This window comes from Osmia bicornis, chromosome 4 (genome assembly GCF_907164935.1).
Source record: "Osmia bicornis bicornis chromosome 4, iOsmBic2.1, whole genome shotgun sequence".
Classification (NCBI taxonomy): domain Eukaryota; kingdom Metazoa; phylum Arthropoda; class Insecta; order Hymenoptera; family Megachilidae; genus Osmia; species Osmia bicornis.
In genome coordinates, this window is record NC_060219.1 from 3,357,446 (window position 1) to 3,373,165 (window position 15,720).

Consider the following 15,720-nt stretch of genomic DNA (forward strand, 5'->3'; position numbering starts at 1 on the left):
TGAGGAGAGACTATCGAGCGTACGAACCAAGCATTCTTTCAACATCTCAGCGATCTGATAGATGGTTCAAGAGGAGAGCTCGATAATTATGAAGCCATTGAAAAGCTCTAATTACAGAAAATTTATTTCTACTCGGACAGTATCCACATAAGTTGTTGGTATTCTTTACCTATATAGGTGAACTTAATATATTTAGAAACTTCTGACGCGTTAAAATGGTGATATAATTTCACTGAACACTATAGCTTTTGCGATTTCTTGATAAGTAATTGCAGAATCACCAGAGCGGTGTTTTCCCGACATCGATGTATTAACCTTTTTTGTTACCGTGCTTTACTACAGGATCGTTGGCCCCTCGAGGTCTCGCTGGAACTAATTGCGATGGAAGTAATTATGATACCGTCAGGATAAAGACCGACCAAGTAGATTGATAAACGGAGTGGGTGAAAAAGAGCAACGTTCCGCAATCTCGTCTGTAGCATGGTTTGAAAAGAAAAAAAAGAAACTGCTTATGTAATATGAAAGACAGGATCCATTTGCTTGATCTCTTAACAGGAGGAAAACATTGTTTTCCCTTAATTGCGTGTTCGCGTTGAAAGAGGTAATAGCTCTTAAGAACAAAGTTGTCCGAGTGATCAATTATCCCTTTTTCCTTTTTCTCATAGATTGTTTACTTACAATTTTCGATACGATGCTTTACAAAGAGAACCTAGAAGACTCCATCAGCCATGTAGGAGGTTATCAGCGATGAAGAAAATGTACAAGTTGTAATTAATTTTAATAGTAAAACTTTGTAGCGATAACAGAGAAACAAGTTCATTAAGAATGGATGATAAGATTATTTTTAACCCGTCGCAATTTTTCGTCCGACTCGATATTCAAGGCGTACTCGCGTTAATAGTGATCTAGGAGATAGTAGCATAATTCATATCCACGCACGTGCGAGTCCCGGTCCCGATAGTAACGATGCCAATGATTTACCGTCGTACACGCGAACCACCGACGATTTGTTCGAACGTTACGGTTTCCCGGAGCAATAAACAAAGCCGAGTTCGTAAAACGAGCACGTGGCTACTCGGTTAAATTATCGCTCGACCCGATTAATTAACGAACCCCACGGAAATTCCTCATCGTTCTTTCGCAATGTACAATCTTGCCCTACCACTGAGTAATTTACAATAGGCTGTGGTTTGTAAAATGTCACAAGGAACATTGAACAATACTGACGATTGAAAAGCGAGCGTCGAAATTAATGAACTGTCAGGACGATGTCAACGCGTTGACTGACATAGTGAAAATAGACACGTGTAGTCAAACACGGTGAAATTCCAATTAATCATTTTCAAATTTCAGCCTATAATTTACTATCTTTTATTATTAATATAGTATAAATTATTGCATTATCGAAGTTACATTAATCATTCATGATTTGTAGAATTTATGATGAATCATGGGAAACGTTAATAGTAAAAGGCAGAACTGAACCAGTTTCACATTTAAAATTTATAAATAATTTTGTGATATCAATGGTAAGATACATGAATTAATCAGACTTAACCCAGACGGAAGTATCGATTTCGACTACTAAACATTTCAATCCTTGAGAAATCGGTAATCTGAAAATTTCGCAAAAAGTCTCAATAAAAAATATAAAGGAGAAAGTTTCATTCAAATATGTAATGTGCCATCTGTTACATTTACAGAGTAAGTCCGAAGGAATTCGATGATCGAACTCGGAATTAAACACGGTAAAGCTTGGCAAAGCTTTCGCGTGTTTGATTTTACTTTCATATTAAACGCGAGCGAACAAGCGTCGAATTGGCGGTGTTCTCCGGCATCGAACAAGCCGAATAACTCAATCCATTCTCGCTGAGAGAGAATAGCCGAGATACGGCTTAATAAGAGTCGATGAGTTATTTAAATTGCACTCGGGTAAATACGACCGACTGGCGAGGAAGTTAAATTGTTTGCAATGGAGTTTCGATCATTCGATTTCCGATTATCAAGAACTGCATTTTACTCGACACACTACAGAGATACCCGAGTAATTGCAGCTTCCGTTATCGAGAAATCCTTGATTTAGAAATCTAAGCTTCTATAATGTTATCCTTTCGTAGAGCTTTAATTTAGTTAATCTTAATTTCAATCCATCCACATCGAGGGTTAGTAAAGATTAAATTAAAAATATTTATTTTCATCAATTTCTAATACATTAATGGTCCTCATTATCAAATCGTGGCACGTTAACAAAGCAAAACCAGTATGCAGATAAGAGGATAAGATATCTAGAGAGAGAGGAGAAAACACGAAGAAACAAGCTTTCGTCCATTAATTTGCGAGCTAAGGATACAAGAGCGTAGCAGCAAGATAATCAAGTGTCGCAAGTAGAATCTTTGTGGTATCATTAGGTTTTTGCTCGTTTTGGCCAAGTTCATGATATCACTGTGGCAAGAGAAAGGAGACAGAGAGACAAAGAGGAAGAGACTGGCAGCAGTTCCACGCAGGAAGTCACGTTTATACTCGTATTACACAGACAGTGGTCGGCGAACTGACGCACCGTAATTACCGTGGCAATTACTGCCGACACATTTCACGTGTCCGATGTAGCCTCATTGCGCTGTAACATAGCACACGGCTCAAATTTTCGTGGCCCCCGACTCGTCGTCGGCTAGCTGGATAAACAGATAAAAGCAACCGAATAAGGGCTGAACGCGTCTCGTATACCGTAGTTACCGAGCATTAGCGCCACGGGACTCAACTACTATATCGGTACAGGAAATTCATTGAAACGGAAACGGAGATCGCTTCTTCCTTCTATCTCTCTCCTTACGGCTTTCGTACTTTGCGCTTCCAATTACGTACTTGGCTTGGTTCGCGCTGAATCTATATTAATTTAATTGAAATTCCGAAGGTTTTATTCATTCGTGTTACGCGATTTACCCTTTTCATGTAGACATGGTGTACATACGTCATCGGTGATTAATTATTATTGGAATTTGGGAAGAATGGAGAGCTATCAGTAATGGGAATTGAATTCTAATCTTCCAGATGGAAAATATTGAAGTGTACTCCACTTAAGTTGTTATAATGCTTATCTATTCCATCAAGGTGTCAAGCGAAAAAGAATGAAATATGGAGAACGATTACTTTTGCAAAATAGACACAAAGGACCATAATAAACGGTGTCGTAAATGATTAGCCGTAAATTGTATGGGATGGCAACCCGAATCCATGAATAATGTATACCGTTCATAATTCTCCGTCATTGTCCGCTTTTAATTTTCCCGTTTCGAATTTAATTTCAAGCGCATTTCCCAGCCTGCGTAACCAGGGGCGGCTCAGTCATTACGGAATGAAATAATAATGATGTATTATCCACTGGTTACAATAGCCAAGCGGAGGCCTTGAAAATTACACTGAAACACGCTTCTCTGATCATAATTAATGAACTCCATCGAGGTGTACGAACCTCGTACGAACTTTCATCTTTCGAATGAAAGGTCGACCGCACACACACACCCTTTACAGGCACATACAAAACCAGACTGGGAATTATTATTGCGGAGTCGGGAATGTGGGCCACGGTTTGTGCATCTCGTAGCCCATTCGGCAACCCTGAAATTTGCCCGTTATCTTGCCGCTTGTATGCAGGCGAAAGTACTCTCTCCAACCCCTCGCGAAAGCTACCCTCCCACAGTCCGTCCACGTGAACTAACTTGGCCCTAGCGCCCGTCATTTCCGCTTTCTCGTTGTAGTTTGTAATGCGAGCTGAACCTTGTTCCGGCGTAATAACGTGCGCTAATTGAGATGGATCTCCGCGATGGCTCCGCCAGAAGATTAACCCTTTACTTCGCTAGTTTTATTCCCCTCTTTTTTGATGATCGAATAAGCTAGAATTAGCTTCTCGCGGTAGGGTACATTGTGTAGTCAATTTTATTATGAATTCTATTTGACGTCAAAAACGTGGTTTGCGATTAGGAAGTTAACACGTTAAACGCCATGAAAATTGCTAATTGTACGAGTATGTCGATTGATCAGCGGTGAGTGGATAATAGGAACGTTGCAATTAGAAGTGTGCGGGTGTGGAATCGTTATGTAAATTCGAAAATTGTAGAACTCAGACACGATTTAGATAATTCACGAATAACGATTACATTTATCTGACATTGTTATTTCATTGAAATTCTTTTTGTTCCAGTTTTACATTGCGAAATGATTCATACAAGATATAGAAGTTGATTCATAGAATACGGTGTTGTATAATTCACGAACGTTGATAGTCTCTGATTGTTAATCATAAGTACTACAATAGAAAACACAACAATTTTTATTGGCGAATGTTACCTAGTTAATAAATAATTCATAACGCTACCTCTAATAACCGACTATGGTGAATGAAGACAGGATTCATATCAGTATATTCCCGGTTATAACACCTTATCGTCACGACAGTGACACGATATGATAGTGGCAGCTATCTGATGAGATACAAAGACTCGTAAAACATGATTGCAAACTAACAAATTGAATCCTAAAATTGAATCCAATAGAAATCCTAAACTTTTATGCAATAAATTATTTCAATAAATTAAATTATAAGAATTATAAAAAAATAACTCTTTGTTTCTAATTTCGTCCATTTAAATTACATATCGCAGATGACAATAAAAAAAGCAAAAGATTTATTTAGAAATATTGACTTACCGCAAATCCAAATACTATTTACTGTGCGACCGCGATTTTTGCGAGAATTTACATTTCACACGATATACACGCAACGCCATATCTCACTCAAGTGAGCGATTCTTGATCGAGCTCGCACTATGTGTCATCCTTTATAAAATGTGCGAGATTGTTTCATCGAATCACCTAGGAGGCGAAAAGACAAAGTTCCGTGACGTGATTTATTCGTGAAACTCGTATTGCTCGAATGCATTGAATTTTCATCTCGTGCTTCACCATGTGGAATATTCAAAAAGTTTTAGGAATTATTTCTACATGCTACCTTTGAAATAAAAATTCATTCTGCTATTTAATTATATTAAATTCGTGATGTTGAGCTTACAATATTAAACGTATTAAAATTATACATTAAGGCTCGGTTTTGTAATGACACGACATTTTGTAATGTAATTACGCTATAATTGCGCTCGTTTTACCGTTGTATTTTACCACTCGAACCCCTCGAAACTAAGAAATTCGAATTAATCCTTAACGACGACTTTAGCCCGGAAGTGGTGGGCGTACGTACGAAGTTGAACCTGCCAGTACAAAGTAGAGAGAAACTTCACGTTATCGGGAACAATTTTTCAAGTAGCCGTATTAAATGCAAAAGCACCGGGTTTCGAGCACGTGACACTTATTGCGCGCCGTTGAAAATACGAAGATCGTGTATCGTGTCGGAGGAACACATAGATTAGCTGCAGATAAAAGTCAGCATTTGCAACTTGCTCGCGAATTGTGCTTGCTTTTAATCTTGTCCTCGATTCAACCGTTTCCTCTTCCTATATCGATCCTAGCATCGATCCTCCCCTTTTTCCACGTCTCGCTGCTGTGCTCGTATAAACGGATCGCTCGAATACGTATTTCAGCAGCGGTAGGGGATGAACTTTTTCTCGTGGATAGAGAAGGAGTTACGAGTTGTTTGCCGAAGCGCTGGCAAAGAAGTTTCCCCGAGTGGACGTGATTACGCGAGGGAAAACGAATAAGGAGGGGTTGGGAAATGGGCCGGGCTGATTGCTAAAAATTACGGTGCGCACGCTTGCTTCTCTACACTCCAGAGATAAGCGCGGCTTTCGATCTAGCGTGAGATTGCGTCTTCTTGTTAGAATTCTAACCAGCTATGTATCTCTGTCCTCTTAAACATTCTTCCGATAATTGATACATATACAATGTATATTGTTGATGCAATGTTTAAAAGATTTATTTTGAAAAATGTACGTGTCGCGTTAAACACATTACTACCATGACAGTTAACGTATCAAAAAATAAAAGGAAACATGAAACATCTTAAGAAAAGCCATTCACCAGTCGCAGCATCTTCCTTTCACGATTCAAAACAATTTTCTCCGTGAAATGAAAACCGAGGGGATGTTACTCGAAACGACCGTGACAAATGGATCAACCTGTACCATTCGAGAAGCGTTAGAGAAAAAGAAACAAATGTAACCTGAATGGCTAGCAACGTTTCTGTCATAAATGATTTACGATTCGAAACGAAGTGTCTGTTTATTTAACTGAGATTCTATACATTTTAAATTTGATCGAATTCAAGTGCTCCCGAGTGATTGTTCAAGTGACATTGGCAAATTTTACCATTTGTGCAGTCTATTGTTCTAAATACATAATTTGCAGTATTATTTATTGTGATAATATTATCCTAGGGTTACTTCACCTTCGCCTATGATTTTTTCGATAGTTGCATCAGACAGAGCTAATTATTTATTGCTTAATTTTGAAACAAATAAAGAAAAATGAAATATCATGTATGTATAACATTCAACGATCCTTGACTGAGCATATTATAATTAGAATTAAATTCAAAGTTCAATCATACTAAAAATATTAATCAACTTTAACACATTTGAACTGTAAATCGCGTCACAATGTTGTCACGATGTTGTAGGGCAAGCGGTTAAATAAGAATATAGATTACCTTTTGAACCATATCATCTCTTTGGAATATTGAATATTGTACAGCTGGGTCTGAAAATGTTACCTGTAACAAATTCAACCCCGAAAGCCTGCAAACTGTAACGATAAAGATGTCGAACAATCCGATCCGTTGATTATCTCTCGTGTCTCGATCCGCGACGAGGTCTCGTTGAACGAAGAGTTACACGACGGAAACGTGACTTTTCGACGCGGCAAGCGTGCTACACGTACCCCTAGAGAATGTCTCGAGAACCGAGATTCATGCTCGACGAAATGGTCCCAGGTATCATAAACAAAAGTATCGATGCGACGTTGTCTCGTTGTCGACAGGTTGAATCCCCGACGGAATACGTCAGACAAAGATGCGTTCGAATACGTAGAGAATCAAGCACAGGGGGATGATGTTAGTCGTCGTTCGAAGGCTCGTTTTATCGAATTCTCTCCCACAAGAAATTGCCGTTTCGTTATCGCATGTGAAATATACGTTTCACTCGCGAATCGAACGTTCAATATTATATTTTACTGGGAGGGGTGGGTAAAAAGGGTAGAGAACCGGTAGAGCGACACGAGCGAAATATTCGACGCGTATCATTGCAACGTATAAATATTTTATTGTTATACCCGGCTCTCGTTTCTGGTCGCTGTATTAAATTTCGCTTTTACGAGTTTATATATCGAAACGGTGCTTGTAAAATTGGTCAGAGTTTATAGTAGCTTTTTTCGATCTGATCCAGGGTATTGATATACGTAGATCAATGTGCCGTTGACAGTGAGAAAAATATTGGTCGATGTTCGATCGACAAATCCTGGCTGACCGTTAATCGTGGAAGATATAATTCGGAACAAAAGGAAGTGGAGTACATACTATTACACGGTTGCGAGAAAGATTCGTAACGAATTGAATGCTTTCAAGGAAAAACTAGCAGGATTTATCCCACAATATTAAGGGGTGAATAAATTCGAATACCGGTTCTCGAGATATCAAATCAATTCGGAATCGAGCTTTTGAAATCAAGAATAGAGGAATAAAAAAACGTGTACCATTGCGTTGTTCACGAAATAGAAAACGTCCCGAGGGCTTGAAAGGGAAGCCGTTTCCGGTGACCCTGTTTCAAACCCTTTTCAGACGCATGAGCATACGGTGAAACGAAACTGGAATACGGTAGCGCGGAACTACGTCATCGGCCAAATGGGTTTCGAGAGCTTCCACGGAAAAACGTATGGCTATGTGAAATTGACGTTATGGCCGGCTGATGGAGTCCATCTAATCGCGATTATTTCGTAGCAGTACCGTACGTATCGACCTTCTAGCTAGTCGATAGCCCGAGCTAATTGCGATTATTTCGTACCGCTACCGATCATCGACGTCACGGTTAGTTGATAGCCTCAGCTAATACCGATTACCTACCACCATACGTGCTGCTATCGATCGCAATTCGTTATGATTCCCTGCCACGAAACACACTCGTTGTTTTCCGACGTGAATTACTGCTGAAATCCGGTTAAAGGACCCGAAGATATCGAGTTTAACGATATTTCTCGTTACACCCACTTGTCACGACACGAGAAACAATAAAATTGACAGCAACTGAACATTCTATTTGAAATATAGCTTCTGAAAGATGTACACAATGGTAGTTCTTTTAAACATTTCATAAGTAATAACTTATCCTGTCTACAGAGATTTTTTGAACAGAAAATAAATTCGAATGTTTGTTTCAAGTACCTAGAATTTGCTTAATAAATATACTATTCAGATTGCTTCGGAATATACACATGTTAAAGCGGTTCATTCAAAGACACGAAACGTCTCTTTCCAGAAGAGAAAGAGGAGGAAAGGAAAGGGTCGTTAAGGGTTGATTACGTTACCCACGACATGTAGGCGCACACGTGGCCGGGGCAAGACCAAAATTACTGGGCAAGCTGCGGTGCACCGCGGTGCATTCTCATTCACACTCGCATTCAGATTCATAACTGCCGCTAGTTTCAACGCTAAATGGAGCCGTGTAACGAATGGTGGAATTACTGGAAAGTGGTATTGTATTGGCTATCGGTCGATCCAAGTTTCCAAGGAACGATACTTGTATTTTTAGTGGAAATCGATAGGTACTTCTCTAGAGAATAGAAATTTACGAGAGAAGAATGTATTCCCTTGGATTATTCGCGTTCGAAATAGAAGCCAAAGAAGCTTCTTCTTCCCTGTAATTGAATATCGATTGAAATTTTGCTAGAATTTTGCAGTCTATCAGTTCCAAGTGTATTCTAAACTTTCTACGGTAAATTTGGAATATTTCTTAAATAATAAACCGATCTCTATCACCTAACGCTCGGAATGTTCAAAGGATTTCTAAGTATAGAAACCTCGGACGATCCAATTTCCTCACCGATATACATAGAGCGCAAGCCTCATAAAAGGCTCCCTTCAAAAACACCACTGCACTCGACTAAACGAGTCACAAAACTCATCTAGAACGTAAAACCAACCGTCTAACCGTAGGTAATACGTTGGCTCTTTAGCCGACTGGTTATTACACGAAGGAACGAAATTGGTATTGACGGGGTGCAGTAAGTTGGCTGGATGAATCGGCGTGTGTTCGAAGGCGAACAATGGCGAGACGAGGATTCAATTTTACGCGGCGTTAGAATGGATTTACTCACGTTCGTCGAGATTTCCTTGGCGGCGCGTCGGTGCCTCGTCACTAGGTCCGTGGATCGATCGCCGAAGCATCAATGTGTCGCTGCTGATCGCTGACTCGAAGATTCCACCTTCTCGTAACCAACCACGGTCCCCGGGTATCCGCGGCACTGAAACAGCCGAGATGGATGGTTCTTCATTAAATCGCCAGCCTCGGTGACGGGTTTACAGAGTGATCGATATCGGTACCCGCGGTAGCAGCCATCGAAACAACACTTTTCGTGACGCGACGAGGCGTTATTAAATTCCTGATACAACCGGGATCCTGTTGCCCGAGCGAATGATAATTTACACGAGCCGTACATTTTTCAACACTGGCTTTAATTGCAGCGCTTGCGATATTAATCGAGTTCAGTTAATTTCTTGCGAATTGTAAATTGCTTTCTATTGTTCGCGCACTGAGGATTGATGGAAGAACGATATATTTGCGTTTCGAAAGACTCCGTTTGTTCGTGTGCTGTCTCGAAGAAGGCTCGAGAACGAATGAAAGGACGGTCGTACTCCGTTGCGTTTACCACTGTTGGCCGATGATTCCAGTGTTTATGCAAAGGGATTATCTCTTCCTCGAACGCCGTCGTTAGCCGAGCGGCCCTGGATAAATTGTTACGAGTCTATGGAACAAAATAATTATTATATTTGATTTCGTGCGTAACAGCTTGAACGAAAGTGGCGATTTAAAATGTTGCTCGATATAAGCTGGATCCACAGTTAATTTCATTTCAATTAGTAATAAAACGATTGATACCATTCAAGAATAACACGTTAGACGATTAAACACAGTTAGACGGTTCTCGGAATACCCAATTCACTAATTGTGTCAACACACCTGTGGACATAGTTGGACATGTAAACAGGCGTGTAAACACTTCGAGCTATGAACAATGTAAATTCATATATTTAAAGTGTCGCGAGAAACAGGAGTTACCGAAAACAGTTTGATAAGTTCAGATTATTAAGCATTTTTCGACAGGTTGCAACTTGATTCGAATAGCACTAGGTCTACAAAAGAAAGGTTGAGTGGATGCGACAAAAGGGAGTGAGAGGGTTCAATAGAGCAGTGACTGCGAGTAAATCGATATACACAGTCGAACGAATGAAAAGCTGTCCATAAAGGAAGATTGATTTACACCATTTCCATGCAATCCATGCATTCTATCGCAGAAAAAGTAATTCCACTTTAAACGTAATTCTATCTCGATGTAATTCATTTTAAGAACAAAACTTGGCACGTTTCCATTCTCATTTCGAAAGCAGAATCGAATCATAAATGTAAAACATCATCGACGAAAATCGAGAGTACGTGGTATGGTTAGGTTACAGACAATTTTGAAACAGTTTCGCGACATCACCAGCTCGAATCTTCACCCTGTGAACATTCTGAATCTCCTTGCACGTTCGCCATACGCGCTTCTAAAGCGAATGGAACTCCCTCTCGCTTCTTCACGGTCGTTTCAATTCATTCGCGGCTTCTGGTAGCTGATACTACGAGAGAGAAGAAGCAAAGACAAAGAAAGATAAGGAGGAAACGTACGCACAGTTTCGTGCAACGATGAGTTTGTTCGGTAAGAAGAAGCGCGAGGTAGAGAAATCTCTAATGGCTCTTCTGTTTCTCTTAGCAAGGGAAGATATCGTTGCGCTCGACTGTACAATTATATCCCGGCTATGTTCTCGATGACAAGGGACGCGAGGGTAAGGTTAGATGGAACCGCGGTTACGTGTTCGCGAAAAATACTCGATGACAAGGGACACACGAAGGTAAGGTTAGATGGAACCGTACTTAGGTGTACGCGAAACCGTACTTATAGCCGGTGTATGCGCCGCTGTTGTTATCTAAATGCGCGCGAGGGAAAGAGGGACCAGCTTAAAAGGGTGGTTCATTGGCGTCGCGAAGGTGACGTCGCGTACGAACTCGCACACATATACCGTTCCTCTATACAACGAACGCGTTAGCGGTATATTCGGCTTCGTGTATATTTGAAAGTTATGCACCACGTTCTCTGGAGTACAACCCTTTTCTCGTGCACGCTACCACTCTCATTCTTCGACACTTTTTTAACGCAACCCTCCTCGTCCCTTCTCGAGCCATCTTGCGCTTTCCCTGATTGTACGCCGATTCGAGGCTAGAAAGACTCGTGGACGAGCGCGTCGCTTGATCACAATGGAACACTGAGAGACAATCGACGATTCAACGGGGAATACGTCGAATGGAAACGTTTTAGTCGGATGGTAAATTAGTCTGAATTGTGACGAAGCCAATGAGACAGCGGTGTGGTCAACGGTTACGCCTGTTCTTTTACGTGTACAATTTTTTACGCTTGAAAATTGTGAGCTTTGAAACGAATAAAGGTTACATTGCTTTTTAAAAATGTAGAGGATCGTTTAATGGGATTTAATTATTCATAGCAGCACACGTCCTGTCGCATGTGTGCTTAACGTGAAATTATCTTACAATATTTTCCACTCTTTTCCGCGGGAAAGTTTAATGCAAACGATATCAGGGACACAAGGGAGTCGAAAAGTTTCAGACCCGAAGCGTCACGTTACGCGAACCATTATAATTAGTGGCTAAAGCTAGTTAATTTCGAATGAACTTGTTTGAACTTCCTCGAAGTTTCCTCTCCTAGTTTCTGTCCATTATATTTTACGCGTAGCAATTTTTTCGCCGTGCTAAACTTTTCACAATTTTGCTAATATTTTACCTGTCACCCACTTGTTTCGAGTGAAATTTAACGTTTCTGCCACTTGCAAACTTTTCCGAATGAAATCATCATTGATACATGTATTAATTAATTTTTTTTTAATTTCACGTATGCACTTTTACATTTTTAAACAAATTTTCCTTCATATATTTTTTAAACATTTTACAAAAATAATCGTTTCAAGATCCTTTTATACTAGACTTTAACTTTTCGAAGAAAAATCACGAAAACATAAAACTTGAGCCAAGATAATTACCGATAAATGAGATTTTTCGTTAGAGATTGATTAAAAAGTCGGCATGACGGGCCTCAAAGAATGCCACGAAGGATATAAACGTAGCGAAGGAAAGTTCCGAATGCAAGGACGAAGAAAAAGGCTCTCACAGGGTAAGAACAATCAACAAAAGAAATCGATCGAGTGACTGGCTATTAATTCAGCTTCACTGAGTCAGAAAAGTGGTCTTCCTGCGGTGCAGATGTTGAAACTTTTCAACCAATCGATGATGCTTCTCGTCGCCGTGGATCTACTAACTATGGATCACCGTTGACCCGGATAAACTTTCATTTTTCATTCGTTCCTTCAATTTCGAGGAAAAGATCGGCGAATCGAGAAGTAATTAAGAATAATTCCCTTCGTAGCATTTTATTAAGTCGAACGTCTTTTGTCTACAGGAAGTAGGAATCGCCGGAAAGATATTCAACTACTCTATTTTAAAATCATCTTGCAAGGAAAATGAATTACACCTTCGTTTTTGAGTATAAAAAACGTGTATCTTCGAATGAAATATTTTTCGTAGCAATATCTTTTCGATGAACAAAAAAGGAAAACTTGAATCCATTCATGGCCACAGGATCACAGGTGCAATAATACAGAGCCATTTATTTCTCGATAGTTCGACAATAATCGGAACAGACAAAAACGGCAACACCTTTGGCTATTTATCACGGAACAACGAGTGCTCCCTGGTAATTCATTCTTTCGCCAATCGATGTGGCCAGATTTTTCCGATCCGTGGCTCGTAATTCAAAAACGAACGAACTAGTTCTGGAACAGCAGCATCCACTCTTCAACGAGAGAATTTCGCGATTTTACAGACAGAATTACAGACGAATTATAAGAGAAACGTGTTAACGTTGATACACGAGCACTGCAACTGCAGCAGACCATTATGTTTAAAAAAAGAAATGAAAAATTCACGGCTTCCTTTAATTTCCTCCAACCGCAAACAAATATCCAGCTTGCGCTTGAAAGTTTCAAAGAACCGGATTTTACAGAGGGTGTAACGTTATCTGACGTTGCTAAAACTGCTGCGCGAGAAAGAATTCCAACACCCACGACGTTCGGCCATTCTTGTGCTTATCAGTAATTCTTTCCCTTAAACCGTTCTTCCCTTATCCGAATCGTATACACACAAGATATGTTTCGTGCCGCTGATAGCAACAATGTCGGTTCCGTTTGTCGCTCGTTTCACCCTCGATGCACCCTTCATTGGATCGAAGAGAATACCACTTTCCTATTTCTTCCCTAATAAGTGTCCCTGGCAAGGCTCCTATCCGAATAACAACGAGCACATCAGGGGTAGCGAAGCATACAGAAGGTTATCTTGTCGAACACCGTGTATAGGGTGGAACGTTACCTTATGGATCATATAATTCTTTGTGGAACTGTATTTAACACCGTGGGGGGTCTCCGTTATTTCGGCTATCACTACATACAATACACGCATGCTCAGCAAGATTATCAACACGGTGTCTAGCGTGACGTTCCTCCACTTCCGCTCTCTGGTCGAGGTCGTTTGAGTATCGAACCACGATAGTGACCTCTTTACCGATGAGGGCCAACAGAATCGGTGTATTAGGGTCAACGGGAAAGAACGAAGGGCGTTGCATAGAAAGCGATCAACTGCAAGCTTCGCGATAACCGGCGATACCGTGGTTGAATTTAACGCGAAGAACCGGAACGAGAAGGTAGATTCGTAGTCGGGATAAAGATATCGGATTAAAGCGGCTACGGGGAAAATAAGGAGAAATGAGTTAGCGAGATTTTATGGGGCCGTACTTGTTGCACGATGGAGAACCGGAGTCGTAAGTTGCATCGACGATAAGTACTTCGAGGAGTTAAACGTTACCCGTGTTCTCGTGTTGAAGGATAGGAACAAAGACGTTATGCGGTGCATTGATTATTCTGTTACCTTGATTCCTGAACAACGATAGTGTGGAACGATTAATTAGTTAAATTAAGAAGAACTTTTGATTTAACTTCAGGACGATGTATTATATTATCAACACAGACTCTATTATTCTTGCTGGTTGAATTTTTAGTACAGATAACATATGGTTATGTAGATTAAACAGACGGTAAAGATCAATTAGAAACCTTTGACTAGATGATTTATTACCCCGGGAGTCGTTAAAACCCTATACAACCCCTCAGATAACCCAGTATCAATTAGTTCCAGTTCAGTTCTATTGTAGTTCGAGCTCAGTTTCATTCCGCTCTCGGTTCAATTCCATAGCAAGCTTTGTTCCACTCTAAGTCATTTGTAAGCTCCGTATCTTGCGACCTTTGTATACCAATGAAACACATAGTATTCCCAAATACCCATTCCCGATTATATAAGTGTGATGCGATTCCCATTCACTCTAAGAGGATTATGAAACACCGTAATAAAACAAGGCTGACGATAAGATATCCGATTATTCGGATCCAACGGAATTTAACCTTTAATTCGAATTCTACAAACCTAAAATTGTAACGAAAGGATAAGAAAGCACTCGATTACGATTCGATTCGCTTCAAGAGAAAAGCAATGGTTATCTATTTGCAACAACCGCGCCTCGCTCGCATCAATGCGAAACACACCGATGGAAAGTTGCCAATGGTCTAACTCTTTCGTCGTTCGTGTAGTGTTCCATCCGCATGACGAAATTTTGGATAAAGGGTGCAATATTTCAAGGCTTAACGGAACGGAGATCAAGCAGAGAGCCTCGCGAAATTCGACGTCGCCCAGGAACAAGACATTATGCAAAAGAGCGAGTCACGTAGCAACGAGGAAGACGAATGGCATCGCTCGGCCGGAACATTAATCTCGATTGATGCCGCGGATAGTTTAGCAGACACTGTTCACGCGGAAATCGGATCCGTTTTCGTCTAAAGCGTTCATGGCCCACGCCATAGAATTTCACCGTCCCTGGTAATATATTTTTATCGCGTTTCCACCGCGAACTTCCAGCAACGATTCCGAATCATTTTTTACGATCACCAACGTCAAGATGGAAAATTTGTCAGAATGACGAAGCTACTTTAAATTTACCGAAAAAAGTATGCGCGGGTTGTAAGAAGGGAACTGCAGGGAGGAGGGCACGACTCCCAGAGGATGGCGAACGCGACTCCTCGAAAATGAAATTCTGACTGGCATTTCGGATCAGTCGTAAATCGACCAACTGGCGAACAGAACGCGGTACATGTCGAGGTAAACTGATAAAACGGCTATGCACGTTACGAATAGTGATTCCCGATCGAAACGTAATTGGTTCCGGGAATATGTGCAAGGGAGGTTCTGCGTATTCGATGAATAACCTGGAAGATTGGAGGACTAAGGTCGATGGAAGGAAAAAAAAAAAGAAGATGGGATCGAATAATAAAACTGTGAACATACGAGACGTTGGTAC

At 40.5% G+C, this 15,720-nt stretch overlaps 1 protein-coding gene across 10 annotated transcripts in view; it reads right to left on the bottom strand.

Annotated features, from left to right (window-relative positions):
* The window catches only part of LOC114872988 (leucine-rich repeat-containing protein 24), a 218,701-nt gene that overhangs the window by 44,870 nt on the left and 158,111 nt on the right, over positions 1 to 15,720 (bottom strand). For 5 of the 10 annotated variants that reach the window (XM_029180839.2, XM_029180923.2, XM_029181017.2 and 2 more), the window contains one exon: positions 9,313 to 9,459. The exons of 2 other annotated variants lie outside the window; for them this stretch is intronic. The gene's annotated coding sequence lies outside the window, so the exon portion shown is untranslated. Of the gene's footprint in view, positions 1 to 4,704; positions 4,724 to 9,312; positions 9,460 to 9,538; positions 9,804 to 9,850; positions 9,927 to 15,720 lie in introns of those variants that run through there. 3 more of the 10 variants (XM_029181186.2, XM_029181105.2, XM_029181268.2) reach the window with 3 other exon arrangements.